This window comes from Triticum urartu, chromosome 6, assembly GCF_003073215.2.
Source record: "Triticum urartu cultivar G1812 chromosome 6, Tu2.1, whole genome shotgun sequence".
NCBI classification, from domain to species: Eukaryota; Viridiplantae; Streptophyta; class Magnoliopsida; order Poales; family Poaceae; genus Triticum; species Triticum urartu.
The window spans coordinates 574982119-574988446 of NC_053027.1; the positions used below are offsets into that span (position 1 = coordinate 574982119).

Sequence of the window (6328 nt, forward strand, 5' to 3'; positions counted from 1 at the left end):
AAGAGAGAAAGGGGCTATTCAAAATAAAGAAGAATCCTTTCTCGACACAAACGATGCTCTCAAGAGAGAAACGACACCGTAGTACCGCCGTCGTCCGATCTGGAAGATCAGATCCTAGGGTTTCTCCCGAGGCAGCACGAGTGGGTCAACAACAGTTACACGATGATGCCTTCATCAAGGCAACCACGCAAAACGCCGCCATCGCCCGCCAACGGCTCGATTTTCACCGGCAACTATGTCTCCCCGGCTCGTAGCTGGGACTAGATGACGAATCTCGAGATCCGACCACCCAGCCGCAGGCTGGCCACCTCTGACGGAAGAGATGACCACCACCGTTGGCTGCACCGGTCAGAACAAATCTAACCGGATGTGTCGCTGACATGACCACCAGCTGCAAATTGAGGCTCTATTTTATCTGTTTAATAATCTTTCAGATGTATAATCTATACTTGTATAGTGGCTCTCCCCTCTTGGGCCCGCGGCGGTCGCCCCTTTTGCCCAGCCTATGGCTGGCCCTGGATTTGGTACTTGCATCTATATGCTTTCATGTATAGAAATGTTGCTTGATGCAAGCAGAGATAGATGTTTCAGTTGCACTGAATTTGTTTCATTTCAGATGCATATAAATTAAAGAAAAACGGCGGAAACACGATGTAGAAACATTATTTTATCACATTAATTACAATGAGAAACATTTCGACACATGCACATGTCTAATCACATTTATCTAAATTCCTCTTTAGCTTTTCACCGAAGAAAAACGGCTCGGCATGGCGCGCGTTTGCATCTAGCCAGAAAGAAAATGTGCCCGGTGTATAATGTCAAGGGAGGTAAGGATGTTATCTCCCGGACATGAGGTTCACCAAGCCCGGGTTTTTCATATCCCAGAACTCGCTCATGGAAGAGAGCGTCATCAGCGCGACAACCACGGACCTCATCGTGGGCCTCAGCTTGGGGTCCTCCTCTGTGCATGCGTTCGCCAAGTGCATCATCTACATGCAGAAGGCAACATATTTTTATCCAATCGAACAACGTAAGCAAGGGCCAGAGCATGTTTTTTCTAACCATTAGAATGGCGTCCATGGGATAGTCGTCTCCCAGCTTCGGATCAATCAGCTTCTGTAGGCCTTCTTTCGTATCCAGTGCAGTGAGGGCCTCCTCAAACTACAAGAATCAGTATGGTAAAAAGTCATCAAAGAGCCAAAGAAAAACTTCAGCAAGGAAGCAAAAGCGGCCAGCCTAGTGGTTTTATGAAGCGCTGAGAGCAGAAAGTATTATTACATAGCTTGAAAAACGATCTTATATTATGGGACGGAGGAAGTAGCTTAGAAGCACAATTACCAGATAAACCAGTCCCCTTGAACCACTAGCAGATCCATCAGTTGATCGGACGATGGCATCTTTGGCTGAGATAAGTTCGTACAAGACAACACCAAAGGCATACACATCAACCTTACGAGAAATATCACCGTATCGAACATATCTGCCAACACCATTTCCCATAATTGTCAACATTCGTCAAAATCAGCAACTACTCTGCAGTAAGTGGAATGACAAAAGTAGATGTTCATTCCTCAAAAAAAAAGAGAGAGAGTACAAGTTCAGGAAACCTACTCTGGAGGCATGTAACCGAATGTACCAACAACACGCGTTTGCAAAGATGCACCACCAACTTCTGTAAGCTTTGTCAGACCAAAACCTGCAACCTGGAAGATACACGTAAACAACATTACATGAAGGATGGACAGCACAGAACATATAAAAACACTTGAATCATTCCTACCTTTGCACGGGTGTTCTTGTCTATCAAGATGTTTGCGGATTTGATGTCCCGATGTATGTACACTGGAACGGTATGCTCATGAATGTACTCAAGACCTCTTGCTGAATCTAGTGCAATCTGAACTCTTTCAGCCCAAGAAAGAGGCTCATAACCTATACAACGGCGTCGAGAGATTAATTTGCCGGAAGCAAGAGAACAGAAAATGGCACATTCGGTATTTTGAGAGGCAGAACATTACCAGTTCCACGCAAATGTTGGCTTAAATTGCCATTCTCGATAAATTCATAGACAAGGAACAAAGAACTCTCTATGCAATAACCAATCAAGCGCACCTGCATGAAATCGAACATTGTAACGAATTAACCTGGCTAAAGATTTACGGGATCGTCCCCATGGAAAATCAATATTTTCATCCCAATAAAAATCAGTGTCGTTTACTTGAGCAAATAAAATATTTACGAACCAGATTCTTATGGTGAACATGTGTCAAAACCTTTAACTCGGCAAGAAACTCTTGAGTAGCCTGCATGTCCATTTTTTTAATGGCGGCTTTCTGGACAGTGCACAACACAAGAGAAGCAAAGCAAGTCATTTCGAATGAAGTACATGTTTGTGGCATGTGGGTTTCTGAAATGCAATTGAATTGAAAAAAAAAACACTAACCTCGCCTCTAAGCTCAGCATAATACACAGCACCAAAACCACCTTGTCCTATTTTATGAGTTATGTTGAAGCCTTCTGTAGCATTAAAAAGTTCTTGGTATGTGAACTCCACTGATTTGTCAACTGTAATGTCAGCAGCTAGTGAAGCTACGTCAGCTTGAGTGGTCAATGGTGTCACCTTTTGCATTAATACTGTACTGTCTGGAACAAAAAGAATAATAAATTCAGTAATAGTAGAAGCCACATTCTGTTGTAACACTCAAGGCCTGTTCAAGGAAACACAAAAGAAAGGCAAATTGGAAGCATAATTCAAGGTTATCTAACTTTCTCTATCTTCCAAAGTAAACTTGTAGATCCCTGACATAGCTCGCTGGTTATACTTGACGTCTCCCAAACTATTACTCATAATCATAACTCATATCATACTCTATTTACTCCACAATATTTCCAGGTTCACAAAGATCAATATAATTGCTCATAAGATAGGCAAGCATGGTTTCAAACCACCCTAATCCACTCATATTTTTGTAGCAGAAAATCGCTGAGATGAACGAATAACAGATATTAACTTGAAGAAGTGAAATTAGGACATGCAAATGCTTGTCTACAAAAGAAATTATAAGACTAACTCTCAGTTGTGGGTTTAGAGATCCATACAAAAATAATTGTTACCTAGCCGGGTAGATTCTCCAGAAGATGGAAGCATGAAATCCTGTTTCGCCTTTCTTCGCCTATAAAACAAGAATAACAAGACACCTAAGACTAGTGCAACTACACCAGCCACAGCCCCTCCTGCTATAGCTCCTGCTGAAACTCTTTTTCCTGTTCCAGGGAGTTGAATATGAATAAGCATCATAGTTCTCTCACAATAGCCGACAACATCCATTTTTTGTTCCCCCCAAAAAATAACTTAACGGCGAGCAATAATTAACTCGTGAAAGGACAAAGTCTGCCTTTGTTTTTAACTTTGATTTATGGTTTTTTTAAATAACTTACCACGTGGATAACTATGCCATGTGGTAGGCGTCTGGCTGTACTACGCAAGATGAGGATACTTATCAGCACAACTGCACAAGAAGGAACGTAACATGCAAGGCCAAAGCAAATCAAGTGGATAAAAGTATAAGTTAAAATAACAGCTCTTACCCTGCTGCTGATTTAAGAGGACGGTAACTTCCAGCGCGATCTGGGAAACCAAATAAGCAGAGTAAAATATTTTAGGAAGATGTTATCAATTCTACCCAACATACAAGAATGATGCATCAAGTCATTTTAAGCCTTGACGCCACCACAGTAACAACATGGTATTGGACTATTGGTATCATCAAATGGATTAGATTGTAGGTTTCACTTCAACTTGTTTCTCGAAATTAATAATTACGCAAGGATTATTGGACCTCGGATATTTTTGTTGGGAATATATGTTTGTGGTCCACCCTCTGTTCATCCGCATTTTTCTGTGTGGTGCCCCACACAATTGCACATCTGGGGCTAGGGGGTGGGACTTTCTTACACTGTCTTTTCAAAGAGTCCACCTACACAGATAAGATTCCTAGTTATTAATCTAGTTTCTGGGTAGAGTTCAGATCAAACTATCAAACACGATATAATTTGTCTATTAATGGGTTCTACTATTGAGTCCCGCCATGATCATGTATGAATTCCATTAATCACATAGGTCGCTATTAAGGATGTAACCTAATTCATGACCTAGTTTATTTCAATTATCAATGTATCCGGGTAGTCTTTCCAGTATAAATACAAAGTATAATGTATTCAGTTGATAATTGACCAAATTCCTTAAGCTTTTAATACTTAAGTATATTGTAGCAAGTACTAATTTCCATGATAATTAAACATGTAAAGTAATTCCATGAATAAATGTATACATGTGTAATTTCACAAGAGAAGTATGTTTTTGGTCCAGAAATTTACAAGAAGTCGACATCTAGTCGTTCATCTTTTTTCAGTTGATATTTAGTCCCTCATGTCTCAAAACCAGAGACATTTCATCCAAATCCAGAAATATGGGGGAAATCCGCTGAGGTGTCACTAGTTTTTCTCTCTCCTTCTTGCCTTTCTCTCTCATACAACAACGTTTCCTCAAACAGCTTGTGTGCGTTCGCCCTACATACCCATGGCGACGTTGCCGAGCTCGAAGCCGGCCATCCTGCGCTGGTGGTAGCTGCACCACGATCACTTGCCCACGTGGATGAGCTTATTGCAATGCTTTTTTTATTTTATACTGGTCGGTCTATATCCAGTTGTCTTTTCATTCTCCAAATTTTTTTTGTCCTTGATAAATATCAAATATAAGCAGGGTTTTGATTACCGCTCAAGAAATTCCGTAACCGTGCGGTTACCGCGTTTCTCGCCGCCCCACAGAAACATGGTACTGACGAAAAAATAAATAAAACTTGTTTTTTTTTTAATTTGAACGGTAGCACCAGCTCCGCCTTCGATGAAGGGCACGGAGCACCTACCACTACGACACTAGCGAGTTAACTAATATGAGTATAATATACATATCCATACCTAGCTCAAATAAATTTGAATTCAAAATTCGTTTGAAATTTTCTGAACTATTTTCGATAACCGTGCGTTTCTCGCCCCCACCCCCTTTTATTATTTTGGATCCGGTAAAGCCTGCAAGTTTTTTGTGCGGATGAAATATAAGTTGGAACTACGAACAAGTAGAGTCATAAACAGTTTTTCTTTAATCTTGAAAAAGAGGACTCTGTTTCCATAGTCCATGTACTAAAACCTCATCACGAATTTTGAACAGAGCACCGGTACGTACCTTTGGCAGGGATATAGACGATGCCGCTCCCGGTGGCACCGTCCATGCCCGGATTATACCTCCTGAGTAGGTCCATCTGCTCCGGCGAGGAGAAGTTATAAGTTGTGGCGACGGAGGCGAGCGTCTCATTGTCCCTGAGCGGGAATGTGCGGAAGAGCCCGTAATCTGTGGAGATCCCGGCGTCGCCGCAGGAGCAGTTGACGGTGACCTGGATGGTGGCGCCGTCGGGGATGCTGTTGGGCGGGTAGGTATTGGTGGCCTGCAGCCAGTCGGCGGTGGTGAGGTTGTTGTAGTTGCTGGCGATGCTGACGTAGGTTTCTCCGGTGGCGACTTTGTAGGGGATGGAGGAGGCGAGGTAGGTGGAGGGCCGTGCGAGGCACTCGCAGGAGAAGTAGACGTCGACGCGGTCCCCGGCGGCCAAGAAGTCGAGATTGGGGTACCCTTGGTTATATTTGCCGAACGTTCGGTAGTTGAAGAAGCCCAAGAGCTGCGCGATGTAGGAGAGGTTCGTGTTGGGCGTGACGTAGTAGGAGCCCAGCGCGAGGTCGCAGCCCTCGCTGCAGCCGTCCCTCGCTGCAGCCGTCCCTCGCCGCGGTGGCCGTGTTGGAGGCTAGGAGGGGGAGCAGCAGCAGGAGGAATGGTAAGAGCAGAGACGGCCGAGCTTCCATGACGCGGGGTAGCGCGAAAGCCGAACGTCCCCTGGGGAGGAAGCCCGGCACCATTGGAGAGTCTCTAGTCACGCGCTCACGCGTTGGGAGGCAGCAATGATAGGTGGGCGAGGAGGGTACGTTTACAGCCAGTGGGAGGTGGTGGACTCGGTCGTATATGTTTACAGGAGATTTTTAGTGAACGCATGTGTATAGTGTATTGATTCAACAAAACTAGTAAGGGAGGGTGTCATTTTTGGAAGGTCAAATATGCTGTTTTCTTTTTTCTTTTCAACAAAGGCGGTTCGTCCCTGGCTGGTGATGGTGACACTACTAGCTTCTCGGAGGATTCATGCATGCCTCTTACTAGTCAGCAATATCCTTCCAACACGGCACGAGTGTTGGCAGGGACACCATTACTGAACATTGACTTTTG

At 43.7% G+C, this 6328-nt stretch overlaps 1 pseudogene; it reads right to left on the minus strand.

The window, feature by feature from the left end:
- Window positions 1-654: 654 nt before the first annotated feature.
- On the minus strand, window positions 655-6047 carry LOC125515669 (annotated as a pseudogene).
- Between the last annotated feature and the right edge of the window lie 281 nt (window positions 6048-6328).